Source organism: Jaculus jaculus, chromosome 12, assembly GCF_020740685.1.
Source record: "Jaculus jaculus isolate mJacJac1 chromosome 12, mJacJac1.mat.Y.cur, whole genome shotgun sequence".
Classification (NCBI taxonomy): domain Eukaryota; kingdom Metazoa; phylum Chordata; class Mammalia; order Rodentia; family Dipodidae; genus Jaculus; species Jaculus jaculus.
Window position 1 is genome coordinate 72,022,616 of NC_059113.1, and position 21,900 is coordinate 72,044,515.

The following is a 21,900-nucleotide window of genomic DNA, read 5'->3' on the forward strand; positions in this document are numbered from 1 at the left end:
GAGGGCTGGTAAAATTACTTAGTGGGTAAGGAGCTTGCCTGTGAAGCCTAGTGACCAGAATTCAATACCCCAGTACCCACATAAATCCAGATGCACAAAGTGGCGCATGCTTCTAGAGTTCATTTTCAGGGGCTAGAAGCCCTTGGTGTGCCAATTCTCTCTCTCCATCTCGCTCCCAGACGTAATGGCTCACACCTTTAATTCCAGCACTCAGGAGAGAGGGGGAACTGATATGAACTCAAAACCCCCCTGAGAATATATAGTGAATTCAAGGTCAGCCTGGACTAGATTGAGACCCTACTTTGAAAAAATTATTGTATTAGAATTAGTGATAGGACTTTTACAGGGAGATTAAGGTATAAAAGGTCATTAGGCTAGAAGATAATCCAATATGATGTTGTTATAAGGAAAGAAGATTAGATTTTAGATGTCAGTAACAGAGGCAAGAACTGGAAAATGTGGACAAAGAAGAAAAGACAGTGACTTTTCTCTCCCATTTGCCAGCCAGAGAGAGAGAGGGCCTACATGAAACCAAACCTATCTACACCAGGGTCTTGGACCTCCTGCCTCCAGGACTGTGAGGAAAAAAAGTTTTGGCTACTTTATCCACTTAGTGTTGGGGTAGCCAAGGAATTTGGGGATCAGGAAAGTAGGCAGATTGTTAAAAGCTAACATTCCTGCAAATGATGCTCAAACTTCTTGTCACAGCTTACTTAGAAATGAACCAGAAGTACAGCATGGGGTCTGAACCTGGCCACAGTGCTAAATGGCGACAGTAAATATAATGAGTTAAGTCTGAGCTTTCCAGAAGCAGGGAGTGAGGAAGTGGAAAAAGGCTGTGGAAGTAGCAATGAAAGCCATACTTATTCCTGACTCCCTCCAGGGCAGCTGGATGTGTCTTTCTCCTTCCCACACATCATAACAAAAGTGTCTAGTGGCCTAGGTCCATTAGATAATGTGACCATACCTCAGGCACTTGGGAAGTACATAATACATTAGATGGAAATATAGTACCAGAAGCTTATTGGACAGCCTGCTCTCCAGCCCACTTCTGGGCCCAACAAGGTACAGTCTGATCCACTGTGTTACCCTTTCCTGGCCCAGAGCTTACAAAAGCTGAAAGGCAAACTTGAGGTTGACAATCTCTAGTCTTAGACACCAGTTTTGTGTTTTGGAACAGCTGTTAGCTGACTCCTATAATAAAGCAACAATAGCAGAAAGCACTCAGCAGGTCTGAGGCTCTGAGGCAAAGTTGTTTTTTTTTTTCCAAAGTGCATATGTTCTTGATCTTTGCATAGTTTTTGTGCCTAATTTCATAAAAGTCTCAGTGGACAATGACAATGGATGGTCCTTTGCTTTCCCCAGTACTTGGCCCTTGCCCCTTATGTCAGGTATCCTATCCTTCATTATGTTCCTGTTTCAGTCAAAGCTCCCTTAACCTTCCTCCTTTATCTGGTTCCTTTTCTTGGAATGTGCTCTAAGTAGGCATCTATGGCTGCTCACCCAAGGACCAAGATAATTCTTGAGGTGTCTCTTGCAGTTCACAGCCAATTTATACAACCTTTTAGTCTGAAAGGAATTTCAGCATCCATGCTGAGCCTTTGCAAATCTTCACTTGAAAATCTTAGTACATAGTTGTATTTCCTAGAGACCCATGTAATGTCAGATTAGTTGGTAGAACCAGCTTCACATCAGAAGGCCATGTAAGCACCAAGTGCATGACACCTAAAACATAAAGGCTCAAAAATGAAGTGACTTGCTACACTAATGAAAAATCCTAATTCTTCATTCTGAGGACAGGGCATACTCATCCATTGATTTCCTGAAAAATCAATAACCATCTGCACTACTAGTATTCCTTAATAGTCTGTGCATCTCCTTAGTGATGTAGGAGACTCTGTCTGTTTGTCTTTAGTGGACGGTAAATTCCAGAGAGAAAACAGTGATGAGAGAAGAAACAGCCATGGGAAGATTGTCTCACCCACCCAGAAAAGTAGAAACATCTGTTCATGTTCAGATTGATTGTCCCATCTTCTGCTGTAAAACCTGTTGAGTGAATCCAAGTTCCCACTGCTGCCTTATTTATATCTTTTTCAAAATGTCTGAGGAATAGGGAAACATCATCAATGGGTTACTATAAATAAACACATAAGAAAACTGATGGCTGCTTTCTCTCCACTCTTTTTAAGAAAGTTGATCACTAAGGGGAGAATTGTGAAATATTTGTTTTATGAAACCATCCTAGTAGTATATGTAATATACCCCTTTTTATACTTTTTGGAATTTTACACAAAAAAAATTATATTAGAAAATAGTAAATATTTTCCCTAGGTTTTTATGATGCTGTATAAATTTATCTTTAGAAAGTTTCTTTTAAGATTGATTTTTCAGGTTTTGTCAGCCGAATTTATTTTCAAATGACCACTGTTACCTGAGTTATTACAGTTAATTTTCTCTTGAGTCCTCTACAAGGTGAAATACTTGTCTTTTGTCATGGCTGCAAAAGAGAACATGTCGTTCTCACAGTCTGCAGTGATTTTATCTGAGAAACTAACTCAAACCCTCGTATTTAAATTGCTATATGACAGTCTTGTAAAAGTGACAAGACTTAAAAGGACTATTCTTTCTTTTGCTCTGGGTATACCTAGCCTAAAACAAATTCTTGATATGTGATTAACAGAATAAATCATTTAAGTAATCAAACCAGAAAAAAAAATAAGATACATTTCCAGACCACAGAATGGTCTTATCCCCCAGAACCATGTGCTCTGTTTCTTTTAGTTCAGTATTGCAGGTGCTTTCTTGGATTGACAATTGCCACTTTGAGAAGTGATTTGGAAACCAGTAGTAGACTGTTGGCATCACAGCTATATATATATATTGATATTGTGTGAGCAGTATCAAGTTCCTAAACTTCACTTTTATTTCCACATATGGCATTCTGTCTCTAGATTGCTAAAATCTGGAAAAAAGCAGAATATATTGGCATTAAATCTATGTTAATTCATATATTTTAATCCATCATAATTATGATGGATAGAAGTTCATTTATTGAATTAATATATTTAACATAAATTTTACCTTAAAGTAATATTAATTTTTCATTATTAAAATTTTGCTTGGGAATTTTAAAAAAATTAATTTACTTATTTGCGAGCAGAGAGAGATAGAGAGAAGAGAGACACAGAGAGAGAATGGGAACACCAGGGCCTCTAGTCACTGCAAATGAACTCCAGATGCATGTGCCCCTTGTGCATCTGGCTTATGTGGGTCCTAGGAATCACACCTGGGTCCTTTGGCTTTTCAGACAAACACTTTAACCTCTAAGCCATTTGTCCAGCCCTTGCTGGAGAATTTTATTTAAAATTCAAAATTTTGTCTTTTTTTAACAGCCCATTTTCTGAGTGTAGTTAAGTCCCACATGAGCTTTGTTATAAAAGGAATTGCAGGACGTTGAGCTTAGAATTGGGAAGTGGTATGGTACTCACCAAAGGGATGATAGTAAGGAGTGGGGCAGTAGTGAGGATGATGGTAGGTGAAGGCATGGGGTTTCAGATGGACAGAAAGGAGTAAGTTCATGCCAATTGAAAGATGGGTGACTGTGGATAATGATAAGGTAGAGTAGATATAAAATGACAAAAGAGTGAATTTTAGATGTTTTTAACCACAAGGAGATGATATGTATGGAAAATGGATTTCTTACCTAATTTTATTTATTTATTTATTTATTTGAGAGCGACAGACACAGAGAGAAAGACAGGTAGAGGAAGAGAGAGAGAATGGGCGCGCCAGGGCTTCCAGCCTCTGCAAATGAACTCCAGACGCATGCGCCCCCTTGTGCATCTGGCTAACGTGGGACCTGGGGAACCGAGCCTCGAACCGGGGTCCTTCGGCTTCACAGGCAAGCGCTTAACTGCTACGCCATCTCTCCAGCCCCTTTCTTACCTAATTTGATCATTTCATACTGTTTGTATGTATGTAAATGATCATAAATAAAATTGTCAATTAAAAATGAAAGTTATTCAAATAATGAAATTTTTAAGCCTGTGATGAGATTATTTTGTCATATACATTTTTTTTTTTAGAAAAGCATAGCTCTGAGTGCACAAGCTTCATAGAAGAAATGGTATTCTACTAACTTTGACTCCTGCTTGCCCAGTAAATCTGTTTGAATGAGCAACAGATAGTTACCCTGTTTTAAATTCCTAATTTTGTTAAGCTCTGGCTGCCATAACCATTTTCCTGTATGTGCTTATAAGCTTTTTTTTTGTCCCAAGGATGAGAGAAGGGATGAATTTATGTACTTGCTTTTATTAATATACAACCAGAACCAGTGCTTAGTGCTCCCTGTTACCACAGTCCACTGCCTCAAATCAGATGGCATAAGAGATAGAAAATTCTCCTCTCAGAGTTGGAGGTTGAAACCCAACACATACATTTCAGTAGCAAACAGCTCCCTTGGAAGGGAAGAAGCTTTCTTGCCCAATCCTCCCCTCAGGTTTGTAATCATAGACACTGCTTGGCTTCAGTCATCATAGCTCTAATCTCTGCCTCCTTTCCCCCACTGTTTCAAAGTCTTTTTCCTTATAAGAACACCAAAATTTAATGTAGGGCTCACACGAAACCAACATTACTTCACCGTAGCTTGATTATATCTATAGAGGCCCTATTTCCAAAAATGTCACATTCTATGGCAATTTAAAAATAATCATAATTATAAAGCATACTCCTACATGCTCTTATATTCACATACTTTTATATACTTAGCACAGTCATTCATTTGATCATAATGATGATTCTGTTGGGGAAATATTGTTATTATCTACATCACAAAATAGGAAATAGCATAGAAGGATTGTGTAACTGTTAGAATCACTTATCATGGGTTCATATCCTAAATAAAGGTCATATAAAGCTTATAACCACTGTAGTCTCTAATGTCTCAGAATGGTGCTCATTCACTGAACCAAACTAATTTACATTTTAGCATCTCTCTCGTAGAATCTGTGCATATGCTAATGCAAATCAATGATGATAACAAGCTAAGATTTCAAATGTCATCCTTATTAATTTTAAAGTATTTTGGAGGATGGTTTGTTTCTGGAAAAAAGCTGCTTATTTGTATGATCTTAAAACAAATCATTTAATCTTTGTTTGAAAGAATGTCAGTTGTCAAAAATTAAACAAATTTATTAATAACAAATTTCATACACTACTACCTGACATATATTAATATTATGGCATTGATGATTGACAATATTATAATAACTGACAATAAATTCCAATTCATTACTATGATATAGGTGTACTATTTTAGGAAATAACCAACTCACATGTAAAACATATATTTTAATATCATTTCACTGACTTAGTAAGACTTATGTGTTTGCTTCAAAACAGTTATAAGTACCTTAACTTGGAAATTCTGTTTGTCTTCGTTTTGTTGAGGACTCCTCATTCCAAAATGCAGCCTGGAGGAGTGCATTGGTGGGGGTGAATTATGAGCGCTTAGGGTTCACATCTGTGACTGTCATCTCTCCCACCTTCTGATATTCCCTCCTAATAGGTGTAGGGAGTGAGAGTAGCATTGGCCTTGGGTAACTGTCAACACAAGATTTTAACTGCTAAATGTGTCTCCTTGTTATAATGATTCATCCAGCTGTAAGCAATTTGATCAGGCTCTGGGTTTATTTGAATTCAGGTTATATGGTCCTGATTATCCTCTCTTGACAGTTTTTTGTGTTCATTGCATTTTATTCTTTCTTGGAAGACATTTTTCTCCACAAATTTCTACGTGAAATCGATAAGTAATGACTGCATTCCATTTATAATTATATTTTTCCCATTAACCTTACTTGTGTCTGGGTACCAAAATCATGATATCCTATACTATTTCTTTTAATTTCAAAATAAATGGCTTATTTAACTTTCAAATTAACTTGATACTGATTTCAGGGAATGACTTAGAAAACTTGGGGAAAGGTGATGAATTTGGAGACACGAAATTCAGTTTCATTGAAAAGGATTGTTAGTCACTTCTGCTTGTCCCACTGCTGTCTATATGGTTAGGATGAATAAAGAACACTGCATTATCAATTGCTTATGAAAGAGCATTTACAAAGTAACATCTAAATGTTGAAGTACATTTGCAGTTATTTGTCCCAGGAATAACATGATCAAAAATGTTGGGGACAATTTTGTGATCAACTTTATTTTTGAGAGATTATGCTTTGTATATATGTCCAGTTAACCTTGAACTCACCAGCTGTGCACCTAGTATGGCCTTGAACTTCTGACCCTCTGCCTGTGCTTCCTGGCTGCTTTTATTAAGTATATAGAACCAAGTTTTTGTATGCAGTACTGAGGAACAACCCAGAGCTTCCTGCATGATATGCCAGCCCTCTACAGACTTAGCCGCAGTCCCAGCACCAGGTCAACAGCTGTTTATTAGGCCCATCTACAGATTTGCACACCTCATAGCAGAGACTTAAAATGTGCACAAAGGTAGCAGTGTACTTGCACAAACTTACAATGGTGAATGTGAAATACTGCCTTTCTTTGTCTGCTTTTTCTGGCCTTGGATTAAGGCTAAAGTAGATCAGATTGGGGAAAAACTGAGCAAAGAAAACTTCAGTTCTCTTTTAAGTAAGAAAACAGATATGATGTAATTTCTAGTGATATAATATACATTCCTCACATGTCCTGTCCTTTGCTTATGTTTTCAGTCCAAAAACAGTAGCTTGGGGACAAGAGTAACACTGGGAGAAGGAAAATAAACACTTCCCGGTCTTAACAAATATATCAGAGGACTGCAATGGGAGCACCTGGCCTGGCAGGGGCACACGGTGTGATGCCTGGTGAAGGAATTCCCAAGAACACCACAATGAAATCCTCAACCCTCAGCAACTTTCCTAAGGAAGATGACAGCCCTGCACATTGGATGGAGCACTTAATGCAATTTAATGAAAATAAGAAGATTCTGACCATGGAGACACATATGTGTTACAGCTTGGAGCTTTTCATCAGAAACCTAATAACTCCCCTTAGGTTTCATAGTCTTTTCACAAACACCCAGACAGAATCATATGATACTGCTAGGAAAGAGATGACTGTGCTTAGAGAGATATGTCATTGGATTAAGCTGATCAGAACAGGTTTCTTAGTATAGTTCTATGAGGGATTTTTTGGCCACATGGCAAACTTAATTCACTTCTTTTTTTTTTTAATAGTGTGTCTTATGTATATGAACTGCATAACATGTGAATCTGTGAAGAAAAAGGGATATTTTCTCTGTATAAATTGAATTTATTTAGTTACATAACAAATTGATTATGTACTGTCTGAATATTCACCCCACAAAAGTAGATAGATGAATCATGTTCATACACATTCTCCAAAGAATGTGACAATGGCTAATGAGTGGGATTTTTTTTTTCTCCCCAGAGGACGGTGTGGTAATTAACACTGATGAAGGGACCAGACTCCGGAATTTTTTTAGCAGACACCACAACACATTTTCCAGCTTGAGTTTCTTGCAGTGGCACTGTAAATCTCATAGCTGAACACACCTTGTGTGCCTCATAGACAGAGTAGCCTACAGCAATTTCAGTAAAACCACCTACATAGCAAATATTTCAGAACATTGAGATATGCACCCATTTTCTTTTTCTTCTTTTTGTTCCTTTTTTTACCTTTACATTTTTTAACCTTTATTTATTTATTTTTATTTTCACATTTTTTTTAACATTTTCCATAAGTATAAGAAATACACCATGGTAATACATCACCCCATCCCACACTTTCCCCTTTGAAATTCCATTCTTCATCATATTACCTCCTCATCTCAATCATTGTACTTACATATATACAATATCAACTTATTAAGTACCTTCCTCCATTCCTTTCTCTTCCCTTTATATCTCCATCGTAACCTACTGGCCTCTGCTACTAGGTATTTTTCTTCTCACGCAGAACCCCAATCATCTGTAGCTAGGATCCACATGTGAGGGAGAACATGTGGTGCTTGGCTTTCTGGGCCTGGGTTACCTCACTTAGTATAATCCTTCCCAGGTCCATCCATTTTTCTGCAAATTTCATAACTTCATTTTTCTTTCCCGCTGAGTAGAACTCCATTGTATAAATGTGCCACATCTTCATTATCCACTCATAAGTTGAGGGACATCTAGGCTGGTTCCATTTCCCAGCTATTATAAGTTGAGCAGCAATAAACATGGCTGAGCACATACTTCAAAGGAAATGAGGTGAGTCCTTGGGATATATGCCTAGGAGTGCTATAGCTGGGTCATATGGAAGATCAATCTTTAGCTGTTTTAGGAACCTCCACACTGATTTCCACAATGGCTGGACCAGATTGCATTCCCACCAGCAGTGTAGAAGGGTTCCTCTTTATCCACATCCACGCCAGTATTTATGATCATTTCTTTTCATGATGGGTGCCAATGTGACAGGAGTGAGATGGAATCTCAATGTATTTTTAATCTGCATTTCCCTGATGACTGGTGAAGTAGAACATCTTTTCAGATGCTTATATGCCATTTGTATTTCTTCCTTTGAGAATGTTCTATTTAGCTCCATAGCCCTTTTTTTTTTCCTATTCCTTCTCTTTTTTTTAAATTAATTTATTAGTTTTCTTTTCAGCAAATACAGGCAGTTTGATACCATTGTTTAGGCTCATCCATGATCTACCACCTCCCATTGGAACCTCCTTGTTGATGTAAATGGGTCATGCATTGTGGCGTTAGCCCACAGTTATTGGTATGATAAATGTCTCTGCAAATCATGACCCAACATGTGACTCTGACATTCTTTCCGCCCCCTCTTCTACAAAATTTCCCAAAGACATGTTGGGTTCATTTTTGGTCTGCTTCAGTGCTGAGGTGTTGGAGGCCTCTGAAGCTCTGGCTCTCTGATTTGGTAGGAGTTGATTTTTCTCTGCCTTGGTCTCCTTCCCCTTTGTGCTGGTATCTGGTTAATCAGGAAAACAGCACCCTTGCTTGTTTCGCCAATTGCCCTTAGTTTCAGTCAGGCCCCTTTTGAGGTATGTTGGGGCAGCTCTCTCCTTAGGATCTGCATCTATCTGAAAAAGAGAAGCAGATTCTCCAAGGAAGAGTAAGTTAGAACCCGGAAAATGGGGATAACAATTACTTTCTTGATAGAGAGTTTGATAGGTGTAGGCCCTCTTAGAGCCCATGATTGATGGTAGCTTGATATTGGAGAGTCAGCTTATGTTTGGGTGTGGTTCTGACTTGTTTCCCAGCTCCAGCTATGGGTCTTGTATCACTGAGGTGATCAGTTAACCAAATCAAGAGCAGTTGTTTCCCAACCATGGCTGTGTGCCACTTTTGCACTTGTGTGGGCATCACATCAGGTTATTTGTTGCTAATTAGGTTAGGCAATGAGTTGCTTGGACAGATATTGGTCATTTCCCCCAGTCACCCATGTAGCACCTTCTGGCACTAGACATGCTGACTGTCTGGGGACTGACTCTCTCCTGGCTTACAGCCATGCCATTCCATTTTACGTGACAGTTGCATATGGAGTCTTCAGCAATAGGGTCTTACCACTGGGCTTTGGTGGGTCATCAAGTACTCTGACAGAAGTCTGTCATTGTTTTGGGAAACCTTGTAGGTTTCTCTGATCAAAAGCTCATTGTGGATGGTAGCCCCAAGCTGGAAGTGGGTGTTACAGGTCAGTGCCCACTAAGAAATTGAGGAAAAACATAACTAATATACAAGAGTTAGAGAGGAGAGAGGGAGAGGGGGGAGGGGTGAGGGAGGGAGGGAAGATGTAGAAGATTTAGGTTAGTCTTGATCCTACTCTCTCCAGTGTCTTGTGGTTTAGGTGTTTCCTGTAAGGGTCTAGTGAAGGTTCTGTCATTTGGTCTGTCTTTTAGGAAGTAGAATTTTATGGTACCATTGCCATTTAGGTCCAGATTACTGTTTTCCACCCTTTGATGCCCTCTCCGCCCTCCCCATCCATCCTATTGTCTAGTCCATGAGGTGCTTGCTGGGTATGTAAGGTATCTTGGGTAGATACAGGTTAGGTGTTGTAGATGAGTGAGACTCTGTGTTGATTTTTTTTCTGTGATTGGGTAAGTTCACTGAGAATGATCTGTTTATGGGAATTCATCCAGTCTCTCTCCATTAAGTATTATTTGGTCCTTTGCAGCTTTGTATATTGCCTTTATTATGTTAAGATGTGTCCCGGCCATGCCGATTCTCTCCAATGCTTTGATCATGAAGTGATGTTGTATCTTGTCAAAGGCCTTTTCTGCATCTATTCAAATGTCATGTGGTTTTTATGTTTAAGCTTGTTTATGTGGTGTATTACATTGACAGATTTTCATAAGTTGAACCACCCTTGTGTTCCTGGGGTAAATCCCACTTGGTCAAGGTGGATAATGCATAGCCCATTTTTTGTTTGGCTTGTTTGAAACCTTATTATTTGCCTTTTTGAGTTATTTGTATATCCTAGATATTAATCCTCTCTCAGATATACAGCTGGTTAAGATTTTTTCCCATTCTGTAGGTTGCCTCTTTGCTTTTCTACTGTGTCCTTTGCAGTGCAAAATCTTTCTAATTTTATGAGGTTGCAGTGATTAATCTGTGGTTTCATTGCCTGAGCAATTGGGGTTGTATTCAGAAAGTCTTTGCCAAGTCCAATATGTTGAAGGGTTTTCCCTACTTTTTCCACTAGCAGTTTTAGAGTTTCAGGTCTAATGTTAAAGTCTTTAATCCATTTGGATTTAATTCTTGTGCATGGAGAGAGAGAAGAATCTATTTTCATCCCTCTGCAGATATATATCCAGTTTTCCCAACACCATTTGCTGAAGAGGCTGTCTTTTCTCCAATGAGTATTTTTGACACGTTTATCGAATATCAGGTGGCTATAGCTACTTGGGCTTACAACTGGGTCCTCTATTCTGTTCCACTGATCTACATGTCTGTTTTTGTGCCAGTACCATGCTGTTTTTGTTACTATGGCTCTGTAGTATAGGTTAAAATCATGTATGGTGATACCACCAGCCTCATTTTTGTTACTCAGTATTATCTAAGATACTCAAGTTTTTTTGTGATTCCAAATGAATTTTTCTATTGATTTTTCTATTTCCATGAAGAAAGCCTTTGGAATTTTGATAGGGATTGCATTAAATGTGTAGATTGCTTTAGGTAAGATTGCCATTTTCACAATATTGATACTTCCAATCCAGGAACAAGGGATGTTTCTCCACTTTCTAGTGTCTTCTGCAATTTCTCGCTTGAGTGTTTTAAAGTTCTCATTGTAGAGATTCTTTACTTCCTTGGTTAGGTTTATTCCAAAGTACTTTATTTTATTTTTTTTTTTTGATGCAATTGTGAATGGGAGTGATTCTCTGATTTCATCCTCTGTGTTTTTGTTGTTAGCATATATGAAGGCTACTGATTTCTGTGTATTTATTTTGTATCCTGCTACAATGCTGTAGGTTTTGATCAGCTCTAACAATTTGCTAGTAGATACTTTAGGGTGCTTTATGTATAGAGTCATGTCATCTGCAAATAATGATAACTTGATCTCTTCCTTTCCAATTTTTATCCCTTTTATGTGTGTCTCTTGCCTTATTGCTATGGCTAAGACTTCTAAAACTACATTAAATAAAAGTGGGGACAGTGACAGCCTTGTCTTGTTCCTGATTTTAGTGGAAAATCTTCCAGTTTTTCCCAATTTAGTAATATGTTGGCTGTAGGCTTGTCATAAATAGCTTTTATTATATTGAGATATGTTCCTTCTATTCCCAGTCTCTGTCGGACTTTTATCATAAAGGGATGTTGGATTTTGTCAAACACTTTCTTTTAGTCAAATGACATGGTCATGTGATTTTTGTCCTTAAACCCATTTATATAATGTATTACATTTATAGATTTGCGTATATTGAACCATCCCTGCATCTTTGGGATAAAGCCTACTATATCAGGGTGAATGATTGTTCTGATATATTATTGTTTTCTGTTTGCCAATATTTTGTTGAGAATTTTTGCTTGTATGTTCATGACGGAGATTGGTCTGTAATTTTCTTTTTTTGTTCTATCTTTGTCTGGTTTTGGAATCAGGGGGATGCTGGCTTCATAGGAATTTGGAAGAATTCCTTCTTTTCCTATTTCCTGGGAAAGCTTTAGAAACAATGGTGTTAGCTCTTTCTTAAAGGTTTGGTAAAATTCAGCAGTGAATCCATCCGGGCATGGGCTCTTTTTAGTTGAGCGATTATTGATAACTGTTCAGATCTCCATGCTTGTTATAGGTCTGTTTAAGTGATTAACTTCATCTTGATTTAATTAGTTAGGTCATATAAATCAAGGAAATCATCCATTTCTTTCAGATTTTCATACTTGGTGGAGTATATGCTTTTATAGTAAGTCCCTAAGATTTTTTGAATTTCTCTGGAATGTGTTGCTATGTTACCATTTTCATCTCTGATTTTATTAATTTGTGTCTCTTCTTTCTTTCTTTTGATCAGATTTTCTAAGGCTTGATCAACCTTGTTTATCCTTTCAAAGAACCAACTCTTTGTTTCATTAATTCTTTGGATTTTTTTTCTTTCTCTTTCATTAATTTCTATACTAATCTTTATTATTTCTTCCCATCTACTGATTTTTGGTTTGCCTTGTTCTACTATTTCCAAGTCTTTAAGGTGAAGCATTAGGTTGTTTACTAGCAACCTTTCTAGTTTCTTAATATAGGCACTAAAGGCTATAAATTTACCTCTTAGAACTGCCTTCATTGTGTCCCAGAGATTTTGGTATGTTGTATTCTCATTATCATTTGACTCTATAATTTTTTTTGATTTCCTTACTGATTTCTTCATTGATGCATTCATCATTTAGTAGTGTATTGTTTAGTTCCCATGATTTTGTGTATGTTCTATAGCCTTTCTTGCTATTGATTTGTCGTTTGATTCCACTGTGGTCAGATAGAATGCAAGGAATTATTTCAATTTTCCTGACTTTGTTAAGATGTGCTTTGTGTCCATATGGTCTATTTTAGAGAATGTTCCATGTGCTGCTGAAAAGAATGTTTTTTCTGCAGCATTTGGATGAAATGTCCTGTAGATATCTGTTAGGTCCATTCCTTCTATGACCTCTTTTAGTCCAGGTGCCTCTCTGTTTATTTTTTCCCAGGATGACCTGTCAAATGATGAGAGTGGGGTGTGGAAGTCACCTACTACCACTGTGTTTGATGTTATCTATGACCTTAGTTCTAATAGTGTTTTTTTGATGAATTTGGGGCCCCCATGTTAGGTGCATATATGTTTAGGATTGTAATGTCCTCCTGTTGGAGTGTGCCCTTAATCAATATAAAGTGACCTTCCTTATCTGTCTTGACTAACGTTGCACTGAAGTCTACCTTATTAGGATAGCAATCCCTGCTTGTTTTCTAGGCCCATTTGCTTGAAACACCGTTTTCCAACCTTTTACTCTAAGATAATGTCAATCCTTTGTAGAAAGGTGAGTTTCTCAGAGACAACAATTTGTAGGATCCTGCTTTTTAACCCAGTCTGAATACCTATGTCTTTTGGTTTGGGCAATGACGCTGTTGATATTAAGAGATATTATTGAAAGGTGTGTACTTATGTTTCCCATTTTCTTTTTTTTTTTTTTTTTTTGTGGTTCAGTTTTACCTTTGCTCTCTCAAATTCTAATGTTAACTAGTGTTTGAGTACAAATACTAGTGTTAACTAGTATTTGAGTATTGCTTGTTTTTTCCTGGTTCCTTATATGTGTACTTTCCCTCTTCTTTAGCATGGAGGATCCTATCAAGTATTTTTTGTTGAGCTGGTTTTGTCTTCAAATACTCCTTTAAACTTCTTTTGTCATGGAATGTCCTTATTTCTCCGTCTATTTGAATGGATATCTTTGCAGGATAAAATAACCTTGGTTGACAGTTGTTATCTTTCAGAATGTGGAACACATCACTCCTAGCCCTTCTGTTTTTTAATGTTTGTGTTGCATAATCTGCTGTAATGCTGATGATCTTGCCTTTGTAGGTAACTTGATTTTTCTCTCAAACTGCTTTCAATAGTTTTTCTTTGGTTTGTGTGTTTTGTAGTTTGATTATAATATGGCGAGGCGAGGTTCTTTCCTGGTTGTGTCTGGCTGGGGTTCTAAAGGCTTTGGGTATCTACATTGGCACCTCTTTCCCAATTTGGGGGAAGTTTTCTTCTATAATTTTGTTGAAGACGTGTACTATGCCTTTGGAGTGGAATTCTTCTCCTTCTCCTATGCCCTAAATTCTTATATTTGATCTTTTCATAGTGTCCCGAATATCTTGAAATTTATACTCATACTTTTCTACAAGTTTGTCTTTCTCTTTTTTGGCCTGTATTAGATCTGCCACCTGGTCTTCTAGCTTAGATATTCTGTCCTCTCCTTAATCCATTCTACTGGTGAGATTTTGTACATAGTTTTTTATTTCATTAACTGTGTTCTTCATTGCTAGTAATTATGAATGTTTTTTCTTTATTATTTCTATTTCCTTATTTATGTCTTTTATTGCCTTTTTTATTTCATGAAACTTGTACCCTGTGTCTTCTTTGATTCCTTTGATATCTTCTGAGATCCTCCTTGACTCCTTTGATTTGTTCTCTGACTTCTTTGAACATATTTACAATCATTCTTTTGAAATCTTTCTCAGGCATTTCCTCTAACTCGTTCTCACTGGAGGTCATTTCTCATGCATTACTACTGTTAGGTGGATTTATATTGTCTTGCTTTTTAGTGTTTCTTGTGGTATAATGTACATGTTTTTGCATCTTGGATTAAGCTAATGCTTGGATTTTCTATCTATCTAGGTATTCTTAGCTGTATCAATTGATTTGATGTTATATATCTGGTGTTAGGTGTGGCTCTTAAGGCTTTCAGAGCATCTACGAAGGTGTTCCTAGGGGTTGATTTTCCCTACTATGGGAGTATTCAAGTAGGCTGAATGGAATAAAATACAGGTAGACTCTAAAATTGAACTAAACACTGTACACATTCAATCAAAATCAGCACCTAATATTTATGCAAGAGTAGTTATTATAACAACCAGACCCTCTATCAACAATGAGGTTAAGATTTCTCATCTGTTGAGAGATCTAAGTCAGCTTGTGACCAAGTGAGACCCTTCCCTGGTGTAATCAATCCCAGTTACCTTTTAGGATGATTTTGTTCTCAGTCAAGTTGCTGACTGGGTCGTTGGTCTTCTGTCCTGATTTCTGGAGCTGGGCACTGGCTTTTCCTGTGGGGCAAACCAAGGCTGGAAACTGTGGCCCTGCAGATCAGGCCCTGCGCTGCTGGAATTGCTAGCACCTCTGCTGAAGCAGTCGCTGCTGGATCAGTCGCCATTGCTGCTAGAGCTGCCACTGCTAAGTCTGTCACCGCTGCTGCTGCTGCTGTAGCTGCCACTGCTGGTTCCACCACTGCTGCCTCTGAAGTTGTTGCTGCTGGATCTGCCACTGCTGCCACTGAAACTGCTGCTGCTGGATCTACTGCTGCTGCCTCTGAAGCTGCCACTAGTGGATCCACCACTGCTGGGGCTGCTATTACCAGTGCCAGAGCCTCTGATGTTGCTGCGGGACCCTGCTCCTGCTTGGGTCCCGCTGTCAGTTCAAGTTAGCGTGGCTGGGTCCTGGGACCACTGCTCTGTTCACTGGAGCTGGGCTCAGGTGGTTCAGGAGGTAGGGAGCCACAGCTGCTCTAGTTCTCTCACTGTTCCACATGTTCTTCTACCATGTGGTCTGCTCCTCCCTTTTTTACTACCGCTCTCCCTTCTCGTTTCTTGAGTTGCAGAGAGCTCCGGTGTGAGTGGAAGCTCCCCTCACCTGGTTTTTCCTGTGGCTCGAGCCAAGCCTAGAGGCTTTCTGGTGTGCTGCTGACACAGTTGGCGGACCTGCCAGGGCCATTTTTGCCGGCCTGTGCAGGCTCTGGATGCTCTGGATCTCTTCTACTTCTCCCCTGCCATTTCAATTTCCCATACAACTCACTTTTTGGTAAAAGTGTGTATTTTGCTGAGGTTTTTTGGTCATTTCCCCCCCTAGGCTGCTTTGGCATGATACCTATGCTGCCATCTTAACCAGAAATCTGCACACATTTTCTATTATAATGTTATAATCTTTCATGGTAAACAAAAGACAGCCATTGGCAAAATGCAAATGAATGAATGATGCTGCATTCCATTTCCATAACCCTTTATTGAGATTCATCCCACTGAGTTCTTAGCAAGCCACTGCCACTCTTTTCAAGATGAATGTAGAGTATGCTGTGAATTTTTCCACAAACCTTATCTCCATTGTATTTATATTTTTTTCTAGTTACATACATTTCTTTCTGCAATTCCCTTCTCTTCTTCCCTTACCGTTTTTCTTCTTCATTTTTTAAACTTCATTTTGGGGGGGGGTGTTTTAATGTGTCAATGTAAGCACATTAAAATGTTTTGTAGTTCCTACTCTCTCCAAGACCTTCCTTTCTTGAGCCAGATGTGGATAAGCACACCTGTAATCCTAAGTCCCCAGGTTGAAGCAGGATCTTGGTGTGAAGGCAAAATGGAGCTACACAAGGAAACTCTGTCTATAAGACAACAAACAAACCATGCCCCTACATAAAGGCCTTTTGCTGAATGCCTTTATTAAATATTTAAATTATATATTTAAGTATATATTTAGAAATTTGTAATGGAAAATAGCACAGCTATATAGAGAAGGAAATAAATTTAAAATGGATAAGAGATTTGGCACTGGATTATGGTAGTGTGGAAAAATAAACTGCAGAAAAATAAGATGCATAGGGCATGGTCATGAAATCCATGCACATGATGAAAGTAATAGGTATTTTTCTCAAAACATTCTAATTATCAGAGTAAAGAGAGAAATAGAATGTGGGTTAGCACTCAAGAAATGAAATCTCACTTGTGCCCTTATCAAAGCATAACGAAAGATTCCTAATGCTGAGAAAGGAGAGAAATTTATCCTGTTGTCTCCATCTCTGAAACAATAGGAATATTCTTCTGAAACACATTCAAAAAGATTTGCATTGAACATGGTTTCTTATGACACTTTTATTCAAACTCATGATGAAAATATTGGTAACATAAATGTTAACATATGCTTTTATTTTGAGGAAATTTTTGGTGTTAATATAAGAAATTCCTAGAGGGAGCCCTTGGGAGGAAAAGCCTTGCTGGGTGATGTATATTGCTGGGGGTGGGCTTGAAGTCAGTAGTTCAGCCCCACTGGGTGTTCAGAGCTCACTCTGCTTCCTCCTTGCTGCCGTGGTAAAGTAATATTCAGTTGTCTTTTCATGCTATGTTTTCTTTGCTACAATGAAATTTCTTTCCTTCCATAAGTTGTTTCTGGTTGAGTGTTTGCTTGACCAGCAATGAGCACTTTCTTTTGAAATCCTGGTGGAAGTCTCAATGACCTGAAATACGTGCACTATTAATTAATGTTTCATAACTAGATTCATGCAGATAATACCAAAACTTGAGACCAGTGTGAGCTGTATTGGTACAGCTTGACCCATGTCCACGGTGACCTTTGAATGACTTGTTAGCAAAGATTTCTTGGTGTTCCTGGAAAAGCAGAGAAACTCAGAGCTTTCCTCAAAAGATTCTGCTTCAGAAAGGCTTCGAAGCAAATGTAGACTTTTATACCTTCATGCCTATACATAATATCCTGCCAATTACTGATGTGCTATCACACTGAAAAATGCTTGGCTTCTTTTTAGTGGTTGTAATCTGTCCATCCTTCTTGGCCAAATCTTGAATCATGCTTCTTTTCTTTCAAAACTGTGGATTTTTCAAATATTGTTATTCTGTCCTTTCTATCTAATTCTTACTTTAAATTTAGTTTAAAATATCAAATTATACCCATGCTGATGCTTGAATAGTGTCCTTGAAATTACCTATCCCAGATAAACTAGTTCTTTGTCTTTATGCTTATCTTTCAATAAGGGCTCAACATATGGAATGCACTCACTGTTCTATCCATTTGCATATAACTTATAGTTTAGTCCTTAGGAATATCTCCTATCAAGCCTGAAACCTCATTGGCAAGGCCTTTTCTGTTGACTTGCCTAATCAGTATGCTGGTTTTCTGAGGGCTCACCAGAACTACCTGTTAAGTTTTCCTCATAGCATTCTAGCCACTTCTACCTGCATTAATTGATCTTTCCCAGGCTTCTTTTGCATAGAAATTCCCCAGTTTCATTCACTTAGGCAGATGCAGGCATAGCAATGATACCACTGCTGGTAGCAGTTTTTCAATGTCACCAGTTATTATTTTTGTAATAAATATGTAAAATAAGTCAGCTTTAAAAGATGAAGAAGTTATTTACCTTCATATTTTTAGATCCATGCTACTCTGAGCAATTAACCACTACTTTGGTCTTGGGTTGTTGTAGTTCATTAAGGCAGTGATGTATGGCAGGGGAGGTGTATGTGGTTTATGACAAGCGAGAAAGAATAAAAGAGCAAAAGGTCATAATGCTATCTTGTGAGATAAGTTTTTAAAGGTTCTAGCACTTTCCATTATCTCAATTCTGTGGAAGATCATTAAGCAGTGGCACTCAAAACCAAAACTATAGCACTATAAAATAACTAGTTAATACAAATAATTTGTTAGTAATCCAAAAATCTAGATAGTTCAGTTGATAAAGTACTTTCCTCACAAGTATAAGGACCTAATATTTGATTCCCTACCACCCACATAAATTCAATTAAAATATTTTTATTTATATCAGTGTGTGAGAAAGATAGATAGAAACACACTGTGGATATGGATGCCCCAGGGCCTCCTGCAACTAGCTGCAAATGAACTCGCAAGACACATGTACTGCTTTGTGCAACTGGATTTACATGGGTATTGGAGAATCACACACAGAACATCAGGCTACACAGAACAGGTTTTATGTTCATTCGATATTCTGAAGACAATGAAAGCTTACTTGGGAGTTTCGCCATGTTAATTTAAAGCTGTTGTTTTGTTGTTGAAGAAAGATGTATTTGACTTCCGGCCAAGATGGCAACCGCCTAGCTGTGCTGCAAGTCCCAGGGAAAGATAGGCAAGACATTGAGGTTTTTCTGTATCTTCTTGTCAGTGGGAGGACTCAGAGGGTGGGGAAACAGGAAATCCTGGATCTCCTCACAGGCGGTAGAACACCCATTCCACCAAATAGATGGGTGCCACATCAGCATGCCCCACCCCACACTCTGTTGTGGTGCTCCGTCCTGTGCCCCATCACGGTGCCATCACAAACCATCCCCCATTCTCCTATGGTGGAGGAGCACAGACTGTTTCCGGGTCCCAGTGTTCCCAACAAGAGCTTGGGCTGCTTCAGGCCTTGGTACCTCAGTCCCCCTCCAAGCTCAAATGCAGGGAGCTTTGGCGCATTATGGTTTGAGAAGTCAGGCAACTTTGGCACCCCTCTCAGGCAGTAGATAGGTGGCTTTAGCAAGTGGGAGCCAAAGCCCAGGCTGCTTGGCAACTTACCCAGGCGGCCTCAAATTCCCATTGCACTAGAGCCCAGGCTGATCCACCCACCTACATACCATACACTGTCATGGGCAGACCACAGCACAAAAGAAATAACATGAAAATCAAATGCAAGAAAATCCAGTCAGATCACCCAGTCCTACAATGAAAAATACATCTAACCAAAACATAGAAGAGTCATTAGGATCAGAACATCAAATTGAACCCATTAACAATGCAACCCTGACCAACCTACTGATAGAACTTGCAGGAAAGTGACAAAGGACCGAAAATTGTGTGGATGCTACCATCATTAAGCTGGAATAAATTGATAAGACATGGAAAGGAGTTCAAAGAGAGTTAAGAGTTATAGGGAAAGTGAAAAAAAAAAAAAGAGGACCTTAAAAATCAGCTGGCCATACTAAATGAACACATAAAGAAATGCATGGATGATTTCCAAAAAGCATCAAGAAAATCAGAAAATGATGTGAAAAGGGAGATTGGCAGAGCAATGAAAATGATACATAGAAAAGTAGTAGAAAATGCAAACTGAATTGAACAAATCCAAAACACTCTAGAGGCTCTCAAGAGTAGAGTCAGCAGCTGGGCGTGGTGGTGCACACCTTTAATCCCAGCACTTGGGAGGCAGAGGTAGGAGGATCGTCATGAGTTCAAGGCCACCCTGAGACTACAGAGTTTATTCTAGGTCATCCTGGACCAGAGTGAGACCCTACCTTGAAAAACCAAAAAATAAATAAATAAATAAAAGAAGAATAGAATCAGCAAAGTGGAGGATAGAAACTCTGATCTGGAAGACAAGATGGAAGAAATAATTAATTCAAGAGTTCAAAGATTTCAGTAAGTTCAAAGTTCCTGTGAACAGAATATGAGGGAATTGTGGGATGCACTTAAACCTAATATAAGAATCATGGGAATACCAGAAGGAGAAGAATTTCAGACCAAAGGCATGGAGAACTTATTTAAAAAAATAATTGAAGAAAACTTCCCCAGTCTCTTAAAAGAAAGACCCATCAAGATACAAGAAGCCAACAGAACTCCAAACAGACTGGACCAAAGGTGAAACTCCCCAAGACATATTATCATTAAGACTCGAAACATTGACACCAAAGAGAAAATCCTAAAAGCAACTAAGGAAAAACAGCACACCACTTTCAAAGATAACCCCATCAGAATTACTTCAGACTTCTCAATGGAAACCCTGAAAGCTAGAAGGGCCTGGATTAAAACACTACAAAGTCTAAGAACCTATGGCTTCCAACCCAAACTACTCTACCCGGCAAAAGTATCCCTCATAATAGATGGTGAAAGAAAAACTTTCCATGACAAAACTCAGATTTATAAATATATGAACACAAAACCAAACCTACAGAGAGTATTTCAGGAAATTCTCCACAGAGAAGAAACAAATAACCAAAGTCAAATTCCTATAAGAAGCAGATCACAATAACCAAACTCAGAATAGGCAAAAAAATTAGCAAAGCCCATGAAAACACCAACACACAACTACCACTCAATATGGTAGGGATCAAATCAAATCTCACCGTCATTACCCGAAATATTAATGGCCTTAATTCACCCATCAAGAGACACAAGCTAACAGGATGGATCAAAAAATTAGACCCCTCTATTGCCTTCAAGAAACTCATCTCACAACTAAAGACAGACACCTCCTCAGGGTGAAAGGGTAGAAAACAATATTCCAAGCAAATGGGAGTAAGAAACAAGCAGGAGTAGCTATATTAATATCGGATAAAATAGACTTCAAACCAAAAATAATCAAAAAAGACAAAGAAGGCCACTTACTACTTATCCAGGGAACGATCCATCAAGAGGATATTACAATCATAAATCTGTATGCACCAAACAAAGGGACACAGCAGTTCATAAAAAAAAAACCTACATGACAATAAAACAGAAAAAACCACCAACACCATCATAGCTGGGGACTTCAATACACCATTATCAGTAATAGACAGGTCACCCAAACAAAAACTCAACAGGGAAATAAGAGAGCTCAACAAAACCATAGATCACTTAGACCTAACAGACATCTATAGAACTCTCCACCCCAAATCCACAGACTACACATTCTTCTCAGCTGCCAATGGAACATTCTCTAAAATAGTCCATACACTGGGTCACAAAGACTGTCTCCACATATTTAGGAAAACTGACATAATTCCCTGCATGATAACAGATCACAATGTTATATTGCTCGAAATCAACAAGAAAAGACCCACCAAAAATCCCAAAGGTACCTGGAAACTGAACAGCACACACTTAATAAATGGATAGTGGATAAAATAAATACTGAAATTGAAAAATTCCTGGAATTGAATGACAATGAGAACACATAATACCAAAACTTATGGGACAAAATG